The sequence below is a fragment of the Phyllopteryx taeniolatus genome, chromosome 14 (assembly GCF_024500385.1).
Source record: "Phyllopteryx taeniolatus isolate TA_2022b chromosome 14, UOR_Ptae_1.2, whole genome shotgun sequence".
In the NCBI taxonomy this organism is placed as follows: domain Eukaryota; kingdom Metazoa; phylum Chordata; class Actinopteri; order Syngnathiformes; family Syngnathidae; genus Phyllopteryx; species Phyllopteryx taeniolatus.
Window position 1 is genome coordinate 14,796,615 of NC_084515.1, and position 21,349 is coordinate 14,817,963.

General features: G+C 41.0%; 1 protein-coding gene across 4 annotated transcripts in view; it reads right to left on the reverse strand.

Moving 5' to 3' along the window:
• Positions 1-21,349, reverse strand: part of greb1l (GREB1 like retinoic acid receptor coactivator) — a 58,847-nt gene that overhangs the window by 25,626 nt on the left and 11,872 nt on the right. The window contains exons 1-2 of one of the 4 annotated variants that reach the window (XM_061797210.1): positions 9,317-9,519; positions 5,128-5,232 (exon numbers count right to left, since the gene is read on the reverse strand). The gene's annotated coding sequence lies outside the window, so the exon portion shown is untranslated. Of the gene's footprint in view, positions 1-5,127; positions 5,233-9,251; positions 9,271-9,316; positions 9,520-21,349 lie in introns of those variants that run through there. The other 3 variants (XM_061797207.1, XM_061797209.1, XM_061797208.1) reach the window with 3 other exon arrangements.

Genomic DNA, 21,349 nt, shown 5'->3' on the forward strand with positions numbered 1-21,349 from the left:
CAAAGTTAGCCCATCAATATTTCTGCATTGGGAACGTTGGCTTGTCAATGCATCTACAACCCCAAATCCAATGAAGTTGGGATGTTGTGTTCAACATAAATAAAAACAGAATACAATGATTTGCAAATCATGTTCAACCTATTTTTAATTGAATACACTACAAAGACAAGATATTTAATGTTCAAACTGATAAACTTGATTGTTTTTAGCAAATAATCATTAACTTACAATATAATGGCTGCAACACGTTCCAGAAAAGCTGGGACGTGCGTGAGAAAAATAGTCGAACAGTTTAAGGACAATGTTCCTCAACGTACAAATGCAAGGAATTTAGGGATTTCATCATCTATGGTCCATAATATCATCAAAAGGTTCAGAGAATCTGGAAAAATCACTGCATGTAAGCGGCAAGGCCAAAACCAACATTGAATGCTCGTGACCTTCGATCCCTCAGAAGCCACTGCATCAAAAACCGACATCAATGTGTAAAGGATATCACCACATGGGCTCAGGAACACTTCAGAAAACCAATGTCAGTAAATACAGTTCAGCGCTACATCCGTAAGTGCAACTTGAAACGCTACTATGCAAAGCAAAAGCCATTTATCAACAACACCCAGAAACGCCGCCGGCTTCTCTGGGCCCGAGCTCATCTAAGATGGACTGATGCAAAGTGGAAAAGTGTTCTGTGGTCCGACGAGTCCACATTTCAAATTCTTTTTGGAAATTGTGGACGTCGTGTCCTCCGGGCCAAAGAGGAAAAGAACTATTCGGGCTGTTATAGACGCAAAGTTCAAAAGCCAGGATCTGTGATGGTATGGGGCTGTGTTAGTGCCAATGGCATGGGTAACTTACACATCTGTGAAGGCACCATTAATGCAGAAAGGTACATACAGGTTTTGGAGAAACATATGTTGCCATCCAAGCAATGTCTTTTTCATGGACGCCACTGCTTATTTTAGCAAGACAATGCCAAACCACATTCTGCACGTGTTACAACAGCGTGGCTTCGTAGTGAAAGAGTGCGGGTACTAGACTGGCCTGCCTGCAGTCCAGACCTGTCTCCCATTGAAAATGTGTGGCGCATTATGAAGCGTAAAATACGACAAAGGAGATTCCGGACTGTTGAACAGCTGAAGCTGTACATCAAGCAAGAATGGGAAAGAATTGCACCTACAAAGCTTCAACAATGAAGAACATGATGGTAAACATGACCCTGTCCCAGCTTTTTTGGAACGTGTTTGTTGCAGCCATAAAATTCTAAGTTAATGATTATTTGCTAAAAACAATCAGGTTTATCAGTTTGAACATTAAATATCTTGTCTTTGTAGTGTATTCAATTAAATATAGGTCAAACATGTTTTACAAATCATTGTATTCTGTTTTTATTTAAGTTCATCACAACGTCCCAATTTCATTGGAATTGGGGTTGTACCTTGTTCATTATACATATTGCGATTGTGTTTAACCCTATTTCACATTGGTAGAAAGCGAATGGAGTGAGGTTCCCAATCCTGGCCAAATTAGCACATCAATGCATCTACTATATTTTTCATTGTAAATACTGCACGTAGATGCAACACAAACATTGGGAACCTCACTCCATTCACTTTCTAACATTGTGTTATAGGTTTAAACATAATTGCAATATACATATACAATGATGAAGATACAGTAGATGGATTGACAAGCTAACTTTGGAGGTCCGTCTGTGTTGTAGCTATATATGGTATTGCACTATTTAAAATGAACACTTCAGATGTATTGATGTGCTAACTTCACCAATATGTGGAACCTCATGCCACTAACTTTCCATTTTATGACTGTGTTCATTTTCCGCCAGTTTGTGTTGCATCTACGTGCAGTATTTACAATGAAAAATATAGTAGATGCATTGATGTGCTAACTTGGCCAGCATTGGGATCCTCACTTCATTCACTTTCCAACAATGTATTGTCGGTTTAAACAGTATCATAATTTTTACGTTGAACAATGCACATACTGTATATTGATTGACCTGATGACTTTGCCAGTCTGGGGAGCCTCACTCCGATTGTGTTTAACCCTATTTCACATTGGTAGAAAGCGAATGGAGTGAGGTTCCCAATCCTGGCCAAATTAGCACATCAATGCATCTACTATATTTTTCATTGTAAATACTGCACGTAGATGCAACACAAACTGGCGGAAAATGAACACAGTCATAAAATGGAAAGTTAGTGGCATGAGGTTCCACATATTGGTGAAGTTAGCACATCAATACATCTGAAGTGTTCATTTTAAATAGTGCAATACCATATATAGCTACAACACAGACGGACCTCCAAAGTTAGCTTGTCAATCCATCTACTGTATCTTCATCATTGTATATGTATATTGCAATTATGTTTAAACCTATAACACAATGTTAGAAAGTGAATGGAGTGAGGTTCCCAATGGTAGCTAAGTTAGCATATGAAGACATCTGCTTTGAAATATATGCGATATATCTATGCAATATTACAGTACATATAGTTGCAACACAAACTAGTGAAAAGTGAATGGAGTGAGGTTCCCAGCGTTGGTAAAGTTAGCACATCAATACATCTACATCATTAATTGTAATTATTTCAAAACCATTTTTACCGACAATACAGAGCGGTGGAAAGTAAATATTTTTCGGTTTAAGGCTCAAGTCTTTCTGCAAATATCCGCTGTGCTAACCCCCTCCCTTGGGTAAATGTCGTCCACTCCGGGACATCTGTCGGGTGGCGTGTGTGGCCTCTTTGGTGGCATCCTCACCATGTGCTCCCAAAGAGAAGAATGATGAAAAAACACACGGGTGAAATTTCAAACCAACATGTCCATTACCCCCCCCCCCCCCACCCCCTCAAAATGAGACCAGTTCATCGTTTGTTATCGTGGTGGTACGGAACTGCAGTACATCACACCGAGCGATGTTCCTAATAGTTTGACACTCTCCTGTATCTTAATATGGGGGGAAAAAATTCCTATTTTTGTTTGTGCTGAGTTAGTAGAACCACAATCATTGTAATGAAAGCCCACACCGAAGCCATAACTGAGTTCTCTTACTACCTATCTACTACACCTGGACAGATTGGAAAATGAGATTAACAGTGTACTCATTGTGCTGTTGGGGAGATAAGCAGCTTGGCAGAGCCACTCTACGGTATTTGCTTGTATTGACAAAAAAAAAAAAAAAAAAAGCAACAGGCAGAGGGCGCAAGTAGTTCAAGCTCGACACGTTGGCTGACTAACTCGCTGCAGAAGAAATCGAAATACAAAATAAATGTTCTCTTTTGGTACCAATGCCAATTAATGCTAAGAGTAAATAGTGCAGGACCATTATAAAGTACCAAATAAGTAAATATTGCAATATATGTAGCTATAATAAATAAAGGTGGAACGTGAATGGAGTATGGTTCCCCAGTGTTGGTGAAGTTCGTATAGCAATACGTCGGTATCAATAATTGTAGTTACTACAATATCCTTTTACACGACAGAGAGGTGCAAAGTGAATGGAGTGAAGTTCCCCAGACTGACAGAGTTAGCGTGTCAATACGTCTGAGTTGTTCATTGCAAATATTGCAATTCTGCATGTAGTTACAAGTTACAAACTGGTGAAAACTGAATGGAGTGATGTTCCCCAAGCTCACAAAGTTAGTGCGTCACTGCATCTATAGTACATTTTTCATTGTAATTATTGTAAAGGGTTACATGCATACAAACAGATTGGTGGAAATTGACTGGAATGAGTTTATCCACGCTTTAAAAGTTGGGACATAAATACAACTGCACTGTTCATTATAAATATTGCAGTATGTTGTGAACCTCCAACATAGATTGGTGGGAAATGAGTTGAGTGAGTTTGCATTAATACGAATAAATCATTCATTTTAAACATTGAAAAAAAGTCATATGCGTACAACACAGTTTAGTGAAAGGTGAATGGAGTGAGGTTCCCAGGCTGGCAACAATGCAGCTACATTGTTCATTGTCAATACTGCAATTTTGTATAGACACAGACTGGTGGGAGGTTAATGGAGCATGGTTCCCCATGTTGGTGAAGTTAGCACATCAATAATTTGGTTTTGTGAAATGTAAATATTTCAGTAAAGATTTTAGAACACTTTTTTAAAGTGAACGGGGTGAGGTACCCTAGACGGGAGTGAGGTTGCCTATCCTGGTAAAGTTAGCATGCATCGAAGCAATGTTTATTGTAAATATTTAAATACTGGATTTAGAACTAAAACTTTCTGAAAGAGTATGGAGTGAGGTTATCAAAGCTGGCAAAGTAGCTTGCCATAAATAATGCAATTCTGTTTAACATACAAATGATGGAAATTGAATGGAGTGAGGTTCCCCAAAGCTGGCCAAGTTAGCGCATCAATGCCGCTGTGTTGTTCGTTGTAATTATCGCAAAGCATTGTATGTCTACAAAAAGACCGGTGAAAAAAAGTGAATGGAGTGAGGTTCCCTGGCCGTGGGATGTTAGCGAGTCAATACAACTGCATTATTCATTGTAAATATTGCAATATTCATGACAGCTATAACACAGATGTAATGTGAACGGAGTGAGGCTCCCCAGACTGGCAAAGTCATCAGGTCAATCAATATACAGTATGTGCATTGTTCAACGTAAAAATTATGATACTGTTTAAACCGACAATACATTGTTGGAAAGTGAATGAAGTGAGGATCCCAATGCTGGCCAAGTTAGCGCATCAGTAAATCTGTGTTGTCTGGAGTGACTTTCCAAATGTTTGCATGGGTTTGGGGTGTTCATTACATCTGCATCATTCATTTTAAATATTTCAATACTGATAAATAACTGAGGAAGGTGAACGGAGTGAGGTCCCCCCAGGCTTGTGAAGTTAGCACATTCTTTAAGCTTTGGTAAGTTCCGAGTGTGTGTTTTGAGTTGCTGGACTTTACTTTTGTTACAGTTGGCTTCTGCATTTGTATGCGAATAGGTTTAGCTCTGAGCCTCAGGCCATGTCACCGTTTGGCTTTTGTCGACCTTTTGTTTGACCAAGGCATGCTTCTCAAGACACGCTGTTCGTATTAGTTTCACACTGGACTTGTATGAAGAAGAAGGAGAAGATGAAGTCGAAGAAGGCGACTCACGTGATCAGTGTTGGCAGGCGTGAAGTGACTTGTTCACCTCGACTACATGCTGGGTCGCCACCGCTCAGCGCTTCAGTGAAGACATCTCACTCGCAGCTCCGACACCTGAGGGAGGACCGGCACGCGCGCACACGCACACACATAGACACACACGCGCGCGCACACACATACACAGACACAAGAAAAACATTCAAACGGATGTAAACTATGTTAACCACTAAGCGATTAGCATCAGTGAGACAGAAGAAAGGCTATAAGGAATACAAACACCACTTGAAAAAGATGTTATATTTTATTATTAATTGTAATATTTACATACAATGTATGGCCACAATATTAGGTGTACTGTATCTGCACAAGCAAATCTGTCTTTACAGGCATAATAATAATGCTCAGTTTCAATTCATATTCATTGAACAATATGTTGATTAATATGTTGGCGCTTGGTTACCTTCATGTGAGGGTCCAAATATTAAGAACAGTTGTCATTAGGATGCAGAAGTGAAGTGCAAACTACAATAGCAATAATAAACATTGTTGAGTGAATACGAATCCAAACTGAGCATTGCAAGGCAATTTGGGTGTGCAGTTGTACCTAATATTGTGGCCTTTAAGTGTACATAAATGTCGTTTTTCATTTAGTTTTAAAAATATAAGATGACCAAAAATGAGATTTTTCAATGAAATTGACGATGAATCGATTACTGTGTTTTCAGTTGTTTTTGCATTATCATTATTTTTCACAAAAACTTATTCAATAACGAAGGTGTAACAAATATTGTGGCCATAAATTGTATATCCAAATTTTATGTAGATTTTTCTTTTTTGTAAGCCAAAGATGACAGATCAATTACTATTATTCTACATTTTTAAATATTTAAATATGTAAACGGTTTAAAAATATTCTATGACTCAATTGAGAATGATTTAATAATAATGCATTGACTCAATATAATGCACTGGAATTATGACATTTATTTTATTTCTGCATTTAAGAAAACGTTGGATAGATGCTATGGTCAATATTTTTCACATTTTAAATACGATGTATTTTTTATTTTTTTCTCACTTGTGTCACAGGCGTGAGGTACACCCTGGACTGGTTGCCAGCCAAGTGTTTTAATCATCAGTAAGTAATCCATCTATCTAAACTGAGAATTATCTCTCTCTTTTTTTAATGCGAATGATAACTAATTACTGCGATAGGATGGTGACCAGTTCAGGGTGTACCCCGCCTTTCATCCGAACTCAGCTGACAGACGCGCCAGTGAGGATAGGCGGCTCAGAAAATGCATGGCTGGATGGATAATTAATCAATTATAATTTTTCTCCACTTTTTGAAAGTAGATATATTTTTCAATGCCGCATGCCTAAACTGAGATTTTTTTTAAAAAATGCAAACAACATTTGTGTACCAAATATAGTTGCCACTGAGTGTTGTGTACCTACTATAGATCATTTTCATCATGTGCTTTTTCATAACTATTACTATTTTTCACGGTGGTCCAACAAGAACAATGAACGCACAACCGTGACGGGAGAGACTCAAGGAGCTGCTATCCGATACCTCGCCCTGCCTCTGGGCTATGTCCAAACTACGGGGATGTTTTAGTTTGCGTTGGCCGCACACAATCAACCCATGCTGCTACTTTGACCCTTTGACGGAGTATTGTTTAACCACTCAGCCTGTGATATAACACAAAGCAAAGTCCCCCCTCCAACTCCCCCGACACTGTCCCGACTGACCCCCGTCATCACCAAAACGGGGTCCAAGTCCTCCAAGTGTATACATTTTTTTGCACGGGAGCTTCTCTGCGTTAATGATTAGCCCGCTTCGATACAGCCAATCAAGTCAATGTGTCAGCCAGGAAGCTGGTCTATGATCAGCGGGTGACACAAGGAGCCTGCATTCTTCTTCTTGTCCTCACTTGATCCCGTTCCCAATAAAGGGGTGCAAGTTCAAGCTACGCCTACGCAATGTATGTGCGGCACTGTTTGGATTGTTATCTGAAGTGCCACGCAGAGATGGCTCCACGAGATGAGGGGGCCATAAAAAAAAAAAAAGAAACTGAAATGTTGCCCGAGGCGCTTGAAGATGTCCAGTTTTTCCAGTCATGACACCAGGACGAACTGTACTTCGGACCACAGCAGGAATGCCGAGTAAATGGGCCCACTGACGAAATAGTCCTCATTCCAGTTCAAGTTAGGACCACGCTCCTTCTTGACGTTGACTTTTTGCATTTTCCTTCATCACATGCATTTCCTTCCACCATCTAACTTTAACTTTACTAGCAGGCATTTTAAACTCCATACTTTTATATCAAACTGTTGTTTGTCAACACTTTGGTGACATACTAGTTGTGCCATTTAGTCAGGTATTAATAACTGGTACACAAGAATGTAAGTTAGCATACCTTTTACCAAGTTTTTGATCTGATTAATTTCTGATACGTCTGCTTTTAATCCCATGAAAATAATGTCAAATACACTTTAAAAACATATGTACAATCAACAATAAAACATCTAATCAATAATTATTATTTATTTGTATGTGATGAGCCTCATTGTAAACTCATGGAAATAATAATACATATAGAGAAACAATTTAACAAATTGAAAAGTACATATATATATATATATATATATATATATCTATCCATCCATTTTCTTTACCGCTTATGCTCAGTAGGGTCGCGGAGTGCTGGAGCCTATTCCAGCTATCTTTGGGCGGGAGGCGGGGTACACCCTGAACCGGTCGCCAGCCAATCGCAGGGCACACAGAAACAAACAACCATTCGCACTCACATTCACACCTACGGGCAATTTAGAGTCTTCAATCAACCTATCACGCATGTTTTTTGGGATGTGGCAGGAAACTGGAGTGCCCGGAGAAAACCCACGCAGGCACGGGGAGAACATGCAAACTCCACACAGGCGGGGCCGGGATTTGAACCGCGGTCCCCAGAACTGTGAGGCAGATGTGCTAACCAGTTGTCCACCATGCCGGCATATATATATATATATATTTGTGAAAAACCTGGTTCCAAAAAGAAATAATAAAATAATACAATAAACAAATATTATAATTAACAATAATGTATCAGCGATCAGCCTGGTTTAAAGATGATGATAATAATAATAATAATAAAAGTAATAATGTCAACACATATTTTGTTGATTATCCTGGTTTTAAGCAGAGAATAATAATGCAATAATAATAATAATAATAATAATAAATCATCATCATCATATGTCAAAAGAATATTAATGATAAGCCTGACTTTAAATGAATGATAGAAATAAAAACAATTTTACACAATTTTTATTCGTGATGAGCCTGGATTTAAACTGATGAATGATAATAATGATAATTTTATAAAATATATCTTATAAGATACTTATTTGTATAAATAATGAACAGGATCAAATATTTAGTATAGTATCAGTGATAAGCCTGGTTAAAAATAATATAATACATCAAAATATTTTCACTTGTGATAACATTGGTAATAAAAAGAATAATATCTATTAGTATTTCAATTGGGACCAATGAGAATCGTAATTTTAAAAAAATGAAAATTTCCCATAACAAATGTTAAAAATACTGTGAGGGCTTATACGGAATGGAAAAGTGTTTCATTCAAAAAGGAGATTTTAAGACTTACATGGTTGAGATGCATTTTTTACATTCTCAATAAAGTCCAATTAAAAAAAGAGCTCGCTAATATTTCAATGCAACGACTTTGCATTATTGCTTTCCTTTTTGCATGCAGTCCTCTTATGTTTCTCCCTTATAATTACATTAGAGCAGAGGCAGGAAAGGCTGCTGAATTTAATTGAATCGCAGCCTGCTTTCGCATTCAAACCGGCACACTTTTACATATTTCACATGAACGACACAGAGCAAAAAAATGATAAAGGGGGAAGCTTCTTTCAGATTTGAGCCAACGTCGCTCGTCGCAACACTGGCCCGCAGATAAGACGTCACACACGTATTAAATAGGGCCAGATAAGCATCAGGAGTGCTCATTGTCATGCAGGAAAGAGGCTGCTGTTAACATCAGAAAAGAAGAAGGGGGGATGGGATGGGGGGGGGGGGGGGAGAAAAAGGACAAACATCTCACCATGTCCTCTAGATGAGGCGCTAAAAGCCTCTCTCATTAGAGCTGTTAAGAATAGTTGACTCTACCTTGCATGACTTTTTGAGCCTTTAGAAATCCCAAATTGTGGAGAATAAATCCCGCCAAAAAATGCTTTTCGGAGGTGTTAGTCCATTGGGGGTAAATCCTTGTGGAAAGTCCAGGCAGGCGTGCGGAGCTGTGTGTCCTCTCATGACACACACAGTCAGGCAGTCAGGCTGCAATGGGAATCTTCCTCCCTCACACTCTCTCTCTCTCTCTCTCTCTCCCTCTCTCTCTCTTGCATGCAAACAAACACACATAGACCCCTCCCCTCTGCCACCCCCCAACTCCCCGAGGTGCCCTCCTCTGTCCTGCCTGTGCCATTTGCCAAGGAGGAGGAGGAGAATGCATTCATCTGAGCCCCTGTGGTGACAGATGTTCTGCTAAGGGAGGGCATGGGGAGGGGGGGGGGGGGGGTCATGGAAAGAAAGATGGTTAAAAGAGGGAGGTGGGGGGGGTCTTCATCTTCCCGGGGTCTGCCACGCGTGACCCCCCCAGCACGCCAGCGTGGGCCACAGTGTCAAGTTTGGTGAATTAAGGAAGGCATGGGACGTAGGAGGGGGTTTTGACTTTGGATCGAACCACTTTAAGCTTTTATTTAGTGTGGTGGGGGTGGTGGTTAGTTGAATGCGTCATCAGCCGGAATGTGAGGCAGCGTTTTGTCACGGCGGCCCTGCCGGGGATTGACCCCCCCCCCCCACCCCCGTCCCCCACAACAAGCATAGAAAGGTTAGTGTTGGGGGTGTGGGGGCTTTCACTCTCCTGCTATAAATACCAATGAGTCATCCTCTGCAAAATAAATAAACGGAAACGAGCGACAGGCGGATGTTGAAGGCGAAATGAGGGGTTTGGTGCCGTTATCTCGCCGGGTCCAGGAAATAGCCCACACCGGTGACAGGCCACAATGCCAGTACCACTTTCAAATGTCCCTCAAATAGAGATGATGTAATTCAGTGGCGCTTGGTAGACCCGCGCCAAGGCCCAACAATCCGAATTGTACCCCTTGACGGACACACAACTCCGAGATGTCTGATTGTTGTCACCTTTATGTCTTGTCATGTCAGCGAATCCCTGCTACACCCCCTCAATATCGCAGATTGTTAAGCGACTGTTTTTTTTCTGGGTTTTAACAGGATACAGGCAAGTCTGTATGAAGAGTTCTTCAGTGGAGTACCACCGCAATATGCCAGGCAGCGTTGAGGACTACTGGAAGAGATGCAGCATAATCCGCTACATGCGGAACGTCACGTGACCAAGCCTGCAAAACAGGTTAGCGGAGCAGGGGCCTCCCTGAAAAAGACGTTGCTTGGATGGCAGCATATGTTGCTCCAAAACCTGTATGTACCTTTCAGCATTAATGATGCCTTCACAGATGTGAAAATTACCCATGCCATGGGCACTAACACACCCCCTCACCATCACAGATGCTGGCTTTTGAACTTTGGATGACGTTTCGCCTCTCCTCCATCAGATTTATCTATTACATGCACTCTACTTAGGAAAGTAATGTGTGGGATAGGCCAAAATCACTTGCATCCAATGAAAAAAATAAAACTCAATCAAATGAAAGGAACACATTTTAACAGATTTATCATTATACTGGTTTGTGTTTTACCACATATAATAAGACCTCAGAGTTTCATTATTCTGTTACATTTTCCTGATGACTGACTGATTGTGTTGAGAATTTTTATAGTGATACAGTATTGACCCTGCTGATGAGTGGTGTTGTCAAGTTCCCATTGTGCAGTATTTTGGACCGCTGTTGAACACTAAGGCCGCTTTGTGTGCGCTTTTCCTGTCCACTAATGAGCCGAGTCAAGAATTTGTCGGGTAAACAGAAATTCCGGATAGCAGGGAAGCACAGTTTATAGCTTCATGCCAATATTTACCCGTGTGCATCAGTCAATGACAAGAATCCTTTATAGAATTGAATGCCCTTTGGGTTGTGTACAGTAAATGCTGTTAGCCTGGTGTTCCAGTTCATTACCGCAGACGCGCTCTAACAGTTGTTTTAATCAAGTCGTGCGCGGCTCTTCTCACCTCCCCTCCAATGGTTATATGAGGGGCAAAGTCAGCGCGAGGGGGGACAGCTGTAAATGCCACGTTGGCCAACGGTTGAGCCTGGGGGAGGCTTTCACACGCTCATTTTTTTGTTTTACCCGCTGCAGTTGTCCAAACAGCGGGCTTGAGTTTGACTGTGAAAAAAGGGTCTGGCTATTGCGTGTTTGTGCTAATAATAAGCGGATGTATCGCGGGAGGAAAAGTGAGCACAAGTTCAAGCGATGGGAAAAGAGCTGTCAATGTGATTTACGCCCGAGCCCCTGACTTTGACAAGCCCCCCTACCACCGACCCATCCTCCGGACCCAGCGTCCTAAATAGACCATTTAAAACGCAGATAATGAGTAACCCTTAAAAAACAACAACAAAAGAGTGCGGATTGAATGGCTTCCCGCCCCTAAAGCCGTCCTTCAGCGCCGGCCGCGCCGAGCCCCCATCCGGGCTTAAATGTCCGCACAAAGGGGGAAGGATCTCCACCGCCACCTGAGGAATGATGCGTCATGTGACGCCACGGGGGGAGGGGTAACGGGGGAGAAAGGCTTCTTCCTCAATGGGATTCCCAAGGAAGTGCCAAGTGTTTGTGTTTTTTAGCCGACTCAGCAGCCGCCTGACGCATGACAGAGTACTTTAGGCTGCCTTTATCTACAAAAAACAAAACAAAACATGAATTCATCCATTTGTATCAAGAGGCTACTGCTGATTCTGACACTTGACTTTAACATACGCATTATGGCCAAAAGTATTGGGACACGTGCAGGAAGTAAAAAAACGCTTTTATTGCATAAGGCTTGCGGCATTTTGTTTGCAGACGGATAAAGGTGCAAAAGATCCCAAAATGTTATTTTATAGAGCTGACCTACAGCTTTTTAAATTTCATGGGCCATATTTTCTTAAAGTGTATTTTGCATTTTGATTTATTAATTTCAATTTTGTGGACCAAAGTGGATTATTTAAGTGGATTTCAAACATTATTTTGTAATGACTTATTTTGTTTTGGCTGACCAAACTGTTTTCTTCATTAAAGTTTGAAAAACTACTACAGATTTTGAACGTACACATTATGGACAAAAGTATTGGGGCACATGCAGGAAGCGAAAATATTTTGTTATCTTATCTAGTTTGTGACATCTTAGGGCAGAGAAAGTTTACTTTTAAAAAACAAAAAATCTTCTTTTAATTTTGTGGACAAATTCTTTTTTTAAGTCTATTTTAATTACCTAATTACGTATTTTGATTTGGCAAACTAATTATTGTTTTACTTAATTCTAATTTGAGAGAAAATATATATTTGTAACTCATTTTCATTTTCAGGATCGCAATTTTATCGACCAAGTGGAATTTTTTTTTCAAGTATATCTTTAAATTGTATCGACTAAGTGGATTTTTTTTTTTTTAATTGATTCATTTGAAAAGCTAAGCTTAGGTCATTTCAATAAAATGCACAAAAGATTTTACATTTTACATTAGAACCTTTTTACCATTTAACCTTAATATTAGATTTGTTCTACGTAAACAACGGGGGGCCATGGGTGTCAAAGGAGGTGTGAGGCTGCCTTATAGTGTAATAATTAGCCATATAGGCTGACTCTTTACTGTACCCCTATTTGTAAGGTGTGTGTGTGGGGGGGGGGGGGGGGGGGGGGGGGCGGCGTCTCGGTCTAACAGCTGTGACAACACATGGCGGCTCTGACACTGCAACATGAGGAGCATGAGGTTCAACTGACAAATCCACAGATGAGCAATGAGCATCAGGTGGGGAGAGGAAGTACGGCGAGCCAGCGAGGTGCTAATTAACACGTCTCCCCTCGCATAGCGTCACCAAAAAAAATAATAAACCGCCACGACAGCAAGCAAAACAAAAACAGTCGCCCATGGCAAAATTCCCGCGGAGGGACGTGTGAGATCTAATTTCCTTATAAAAAGCCTTGCGGATCCCCCACCCCCACCCACCAGTAAAACCCCCCAATCTGACGCTGCCCGCTGGGCCCTGAAGTGCAAATGTGCGCTAGTGAGGATAGCGAATGTGCTAAGGTCATGCCAAACAAAGGCAAACATTCTCAGTGAATGCCATTGCTGAAGTCGACAGCGACACAGAGTGGAGATAATAGCCCCGGGCCCTCTCTCGCTCTCTCTGGATGTCGTAGGGTGAAGCAGGGTTTAAGTCCTGCTGTGGCCAGAAGGAGCGGGGGCAGGGCGGGGTGGGCAGCGGCGGGGGGTGGGTATGGGTCTGAAGCCCGGACAAAAGGAGCATTTGGACACATGAAGAAGTCATCATCATTAAGCCACTGGAACTTTACTGTCCAGTTATAAAGCTTGTTTCAAAACCTGTGGGTGAGCTCAAGGGAGGTTGGGTGGGGTGCACGGGAGCACGGGGGGGGGGTCTAATTCACCGCCTTTGTGGCCGGACTGGAAGAGGTGACCTTGCCACACACTCTGGACCACTAGATCCTTATTTTGTTAGACAAAAGTCGATTCAAATATTTTTTTTAATATATTTTTGAAATTGTTCAAACCAATTCAAATTCAAGTTTTCAAAGTACATTTAAAAGTACAAAAAAAAATTACACACTCATGTTGAAGTACCAGGTTTTTGTGATATAACAAATGAGACCAAGATAAATCAATTCCAAAAACTTTGCACCGTCAAATTGACTTATAACCTGCACAACTCAACTGCAAACAAGGACATTTTAAGGAAGTAAAAATACACAACTGAGATGATGTGGTTGCACAAGTGTGCACACACTCTTACAACCCCAATTCCAATGAAGTTGGGACGTTGTGTTAAACATAAATAAAAATAGCATACAATGATTTGCAAATCATGTTCAACCTATATTTAATTGAATATACTACAAAGACAAGACATTTAATGTTCAAACTGATCAACTTGATTTTTTTTAGCAAATAATCATAAACTTAGAATTTTATGGCTGCAACACGCTGGGACAGTGTCATGTTTACCACGGTGTTACATCACCTTTTTTCTTTTAACAACATTCAATAAACGTTTGGGAACTGAGGACACTAATTGTTGAAGCTTTGTAGGTGGAATTCTTTCCCATTCTTGCTTGATGTACAGCTTCAGCAACAGTCCGGGGTCTCCGTTGTCGTATTTTACGCTTCATAATGCGCCAGACATTTTCAATGGGAGACAGGTCTGGACTGCAGGCAGGCCAGTCTAGTACCCGCACTCTTTTACGTCGAAGCCACGCTGTTGTAACACGTGCAGAATGTGGTTTGGAATTGTCTTGCTGAAATAAGCAGGGGCGTCCATGAAAAAGACGTTGCTTGGATGGCAGCATATGTTTCTCCAAAACCTGTATGTACCTTTCAGCATTAATGGTGCCTTCACAGATGTGTAAGTTACTCATGCCATTGGCACTAACACAGCCCCATAGCATCATATATGCTGGCTTTTGAACTTTGGGTCCGTAACAGTCCGGATGGTTCTTTTCCTCTTTGGCCCGGAGGACACGACGTGCACAATTTCCCAAAACAATTTGAAATGTGGACTTGTCGGACCACAGAACACTTTTCCACTTTGCATCAGTCCATCTTAGATGAGCTCGGGCGCAGAGGAGCCGGTGGCGTTACTGGGTGTTGTTGATAAATGACTTTTGCTTTGCATAGTAGAGTTTCAAGTTGCACTTACGGATGTAGCGCCAAACTGTATTGACTGACATCGGTTTTCTGAAGTGTTCCTGAGCCCATGTGGTGATATCCTTTACACATTGATGTCAGTTTTTGATGCAGCGCCGTCTGAGGGACCGAAGGTCGTGGGCATTCAATGTTGGTTTTCGGCCTTGCCGCTTACATACAGTGATTTCTCCAGATTCTCTGAACCTTTTGACAATATTATGGAGATGATGAAATCCCTAAATTCCTTGCAATTGTACGTTGCAAGGAAATCTCATTGTCTTAAACTGTTCGACTATTTTCTCACGCACTTGTTCACAAAGAGGTGAACCTCGCCCCATCTTTGCTTGTGAATGACTGAGCAATTCAGGGAAGCTCCTTTTATACCCAATCATGGTACCCACCTGTTCACCTGTGGGATGTTCCAAACAGGTGTTTGATGAGCATTCCTCAACTTTCTCAGTCTTTTTTGCCACCTGTCCCAGCTTTTTTGGAACGTGTTGCAGCCATAAAATTCCAAGTTAATGATTATTTGCTAGAAACAGTGAAGTTTCTCAGTTTGAACATTAAATATCTTGTCTTTGTGTATTCATTTAAATCTAGGTTGAACATGATTTGCAAATCATTGTATTCTGTTTTTGTTTGTTTAACACAACGTCCCAACTTCATTGGCATTGGGGTTGTATAACTGGGGATGTGGCTATGTTCAGAACTAACCGCTCACATTCAAACCCGTGTTAAATGGGAGTCGGCACGCACCTGCACACCATTTTTATTTTTATTACCATTTTAATTTTGGAGACCACAGTGGAATTTTCATAAATATATTTAGATTTCATATTTTGTTTCTTCATTTCACTGATTTCAATTCTATTTAAATGTATTAATTGGAAGCAAGTGACTGGAAGTTTACTGCGGAGTTCTAAAGCTCATTTCAAAACAAGGCGCTGACCTTGCCACACACTCTGGTCCCCCGCGCGAGTTGAAGGCCACGGCTTTTAACCTTCAACTCAATGCGAGCCGCACAGCGCTTAACGACCAACAACCACTAATGTAACGTCAAGTCAAAGACGCTTGCACACATTTTGATACACAAAAAACATGTCCACGAAAGCTTGTTTGCAGCCCTAACGTGCATATTTCATGCCAAACGAGATGGAATACGTTCTTACTTACATTATACAGCTACACAGGGAGACCTCTGCATATTTTCATTCATAATTTTTCATTCATAATTTTCTTTTTAAATGTATTTTTTATTTGTTATTTTAGTCATTTATTTTAGATTTAAAGTTTGTCTATGATGTTTATGGTAGATATTTACTGATGTATTTTATTTAATTTTATTTTTTTAACTTATGGTCCATAGTGGAATTCATGAATGTATTTTCAGTTTTCACTTTAATTGATTTATTTCAAATTTGTGAACCAAAGTAGGGTTTTTTTTCGTGTTTATTTTTAGTTATTTTAATTTTGATTAATTGTTTTTGTTCGTAATGCCCCTTTTAATTGTAAATAATGATTTTTTATTTAATTGAACAAAATATAATGTATATAATAATAATGTATTTTTTTAAACAAACATGAATAAAGCCTGAAACTAAATATTGGACGAGAATGCGCTGTGTTGCGTGCGCACGAGCGAATGCGTGCATGGCACCGATGCCGCTTTACAATGCTGTTCATGACTGTGCAATAAAACCCAAGAAGGCCTGTCAGTGAACCCAATCTGCATTTTACAACACCGACGGGTTGAACGCCAGTTCAGGCCAGGCCAGGACAACACACACACACATACAGGACCCAAATGCCTTTATGGACTTATTCAGGGCGGCCATATTGAACTGAGTTCTATTTCATACAGTAAACCTGTCAAGGGTCGTGGTCAAATGGTGGTCAATGCTAAAGGGTGAGATGGGCTGGGCATAAAATGTCATTTGGGGAGGGGAAAAAAGTGAACAAAAGCATTTCAGGTTAGTTGTTTTTTTCTCTTAAATAAGCCATTTTGCTCTAACAGTACATCTTTGTTGACGCTTGACCAGGCAAGCCCCCCCCCCACACCCAGGGCCATAAAGTGTCACTGGTATTTGTTAGAGGGTGTAAAAGGAGAGCCGTGCATCACATTGAGCGTGCCAAGACTATCAAAACATTGGCTCTTATCAGATGACTGAATAGCTCACACATGGGTCAGGTTCCAGTTTGCAGCAGCAGCGACACTCCTGCCATTACAAGATGAACCCGCTTGAGGGCAAGACACAAAAACTCCATTCATTCATTCATTCATTCATTCATCGGTCAGGGTTTGGACCCCTTAATCTCAATTATTCACCAATATATTCTATATGGGCGGCACGGTGGCCGACTGGTTAGAGCGTCAGCCTCACAGTTCTGAGGTGCGGGGTTCAATCCCCGTCCCCGCCTGTGTGGAGTTTGCATGTTCTCCCCGTGCCTGCGTGGGTTTTCTCCGGGCACTCCGGTTTCCTCCCACATCCCCAAAAACATGCATTAATTGGAGACTCTAAATTGCCCGTAGGCATGACTGTGAGTGCGAATGGTTGTTTGTTTCGATGTGCCCTGCGATTGGCTGGCAACCAGTTCAGGGTGTACCCCGCCTCCTGCCCGATGACAGCTGGGATAGGCTCCAGCACGCCCGCGACCCTAGTGAGGAGAAGCGGCTCAGAAAATGGATGGATGGATATTCTATATGAAATGTTAAAAATGTCAATTGGGGGCAGCGCGGCGAACGAGCGGTTAGCATGTCGGCCTCTCAATTGAGAAGTTCTGGATTTGAATCTTGTTTCTGGCCTTTTCCTGTGCATAGTTCACATGTTCTCCCCGTGGTTGAGTGGGTTTTCTCCAGGGCACTCAAGCTTCCTCCCATATTCCAAAAACATGCTTCTTAGGTTAATTGAAGACTAAATTCTCCTTAGGTGTGAATGTCAGCGTGACCAGCTATTTATCTATGTGCCCTGCGTTTGGCTGGCGACCAGACCAAGGTTTACTTGAAAAAAAATCAGCAAATAGGTGAATCTGCGGGTACTGAACTGCGAGTATAAGGTGTCCACTGTATATACTTTTTCAATGTGTGAGTAAATATTGATTTCAATTACTATTAGTGTTGTTGAAATTAACGTTCTCATTGTGCAAATTCCCTCTAATCCCACAAATGTTTTTAACGCTCGATTAGCGCCATTAATTGGCGCCAGTTGTGTGCGTGTGCTTTGTTGAGTGTGCTCTTCCTATCGTTGAAAAGAAAATCCATCACAATACTGGAATGTAACTCATTGAGGTAAGCAAAATATTGCAATGAATTGGAGTGAATGGTCTAAGAATTCTTAGCGGTGAGCATTTTGTACAAAGGTTGTATAGCAAAGGTGGTTTCTTCTCTGTGAAGTGAATTCAATCCAATTGTATTGTTGCGCTTATGAACCCTCCCCTCACATTGTCCATCTGTATGAAGGATGAAGAGGTCTACAGGGCCTTCATTCAGGTTTACTGTCACTTTTCCCTATCAGCCAGGTTTTGTGGGAGGTGTGTTGGGGGTTTAAGCCCACCAACAAAAGCCTCGGATCCACGCTCCTATTGTCCCATTAAGACAAAAACATTCCTGCTGATGCCTGACAGGAATTAAGCGCGTCACCGGGGGCAACCTGGTGCTTAATAATCAGGCCGGTGTGTGTGTGTCGGGTAGGGTTGAAGTCGGGGGGGGGGGGTCAATGGAAGGGTCGCCGCCGACGCGGCACTGCCGCACGCCCGGGGTCAGGAAGAGCGACGTGATGGATCCGGCTGACCGCTCTACTGAAGGAAGTCGGCGGGGAAAGGGGAGGAGGGCTCGTGTGTCGAGACGCTGAGAGGCCTCTTTGTCCACGCGTCACTCACAACCGATTCAAGGTGGCCGAGGGAGGAACAAGAAAGGAGAGGGACCATTGTGGAAGACGCCGGAGACACACAACAGACTTCTTTCTTCTCTCCGTCACAGACACTTTGAGTGTGGACTGCAACAAACGGAACTACTTGAGATAAAAAAAAAAAAGTATTGGGACACTGATAGGGTGTGAAAATGGAGGGAAAAAGGGAGTTTGATGGGGTTATTCCACAACTTTCATGAGCTTGTTTGAGGTTACAACAACTTCAGATAAAACGTATTTGGAGATGTATAGGTTGTGAAAATGGGCGAATGGGGTTCCTCCACACCAAACTCATCCCAGTACGCCAATATGGACCTCGCCTTGTGCACTGGGAACAGAACAAATAACTGTACTACTTTAAATTTTCACTTCCAAAATTAGTCACAAAAAATAAATAATTCATAAAAATAAAATCAGTAAAGAAAAACAAAATCTAAATTTGTTTTTGTTTTAATCTTTGGTCCACAATAATAAAATAATTATTGAAAAAATGCATTTTAAAATATTCTACCTTGCTACATAAATAATTGCATTTAAAAAGAAAATCTAATGCATTGTTTGTGAATATTAAATTTTGGTCTAAACACATTTAATTAATATTTAAGAAAAGTCAAAATATAATTAAATCAGTAAAATTGAAATTAGTAAATACAAAATCTCAATATCTTTGAAAATATCAATTTCAGTCTGCAAAATTGAAATGAGTAAATAAATAAAATCTAAATTCTCTTTCAGAAAATTCCATGCTAGTCTGCAAATTTAAATCAGTAAATAAAATCTTATTAAATTAAAAAAAACTCATTGGTCTGCAAAATGTAAATTAGTACATGAAAAAAATCCACTTTAATTGGTAATATTAAAATCAGTCAATACAAAAATTCATCTAAATACACTTGAAAAATCCCACTTTCTAACATAATATTCAAATTAGTCCACTAAAAATATATAAATTCCACTTTTAAACGAAGAATAAAATACAATTTGCTTGACAAATGCTTTTCATTGGACAGCAATCACTTTCTTTGGCTCAACTATTTCCCACACACTGCTGAGTTCCATGTGTGACAGTCGCTATTTTAGTTCCATTGGATTAGTCTTCCGAAAAACCTCGCCCACGCGTTTGAAACGTATCGACCCTATCCATCAAGTCAATACACCGAGCCGCACGTAGATCAATCTGGAATTATTTTCCGTGTTTTCTTTTGACTGTGCTTGACCTGCAAGCGCTCACCCGGGAAGGAGAATGAAAAGAAATGAGAGAAAAGGAGACAGCGAGTCAGAGAGATATAATGACCTCCCCCTAGCTCAGCGGAACGTTGAGTCCTTGCAGCGCGGGCCCGGGTCTTGGTCACCGTAGCCTTGGACGATCTGTGAGGGCTGGCGGGGGAAAAAAATAATCAAGTGCCGCAGGCGGACGTGCCTCTCCCACACAAACGCTGGCAGCATTAACACGCGCTGACCTTGTGTTCCATTATGAGCGAAAGTAAATGTTTTGTTTGGGGACGCCATTATTTTGGGATGTACGAATGTGTGTTTGTGAGTGAGTGGAGTGGGCTGTGTTGACTGCTGCTAGAGCGCAAGTGTGTCCAGCTGCTGTCAGCTTGACATGACCAAACAAAATCATCTCCATCACTTACTCACACACAAGAGGTTGGATCAAGAGCTAACCTTGACGAATTGAGTTATTAAAGCTGCAGGTTTTATGGCAGACCACCCACGGAGGTTGAAACGATTAGTTGTCTAGTCAACAAGTTGACTTAAAGACTCCACATCAACGTTTAAAGCTTCAAGTTGACCGATCACGTCTTTGGCGTCTAGCCTTTCAATCAGCCATGAGGAGGAGTGAAAAACCCGGCGGCAGTCTTCATACGTCTGCAAAAATGAGTGATGGTTGAGAATAGCGGTTAGCCTCACTAGCTTTAGCTGTTCAAACCATCTCTAAAGGTCCTGTATTTTGGCTATTTATTCATCTATAGAGTGACTGTCTAACATAGACTTAGTATAAAGGTGTCCATTTTATTTAAAAAAAAAAAAAAAAAACCTTGGTTTTGTCATTCAAGTGTCCAGAAAAGGCCTCTCAGACAGCTCCTTCTGTTTGACCCAGCTTTGTATCCGCTTTGTCCATATTTGGCCCTTTCCTCTGATTGTTTGTCTCTGTGTAGAAGACCCATTTGTGAGAGCGCGCTGGTTCGGGAGTGGAAAAACAAAGGCGGAGATCTCTATTGACGTAGATAAGATCAAGAAATTCGTATGACCTTATTTCGGGCCACTCGACAGAAAAAACGTCTGGAACACAGGAATGCATGGACGATTTCAATTCTTTTTTCACATGTTTACTGATGCACTATAGAGATAATATTACATCCCAAACACTAGAAAAAGTTGTTTTGGCAAAATATGTCCCCCTTAAAATATTCACACCATACGAGGGC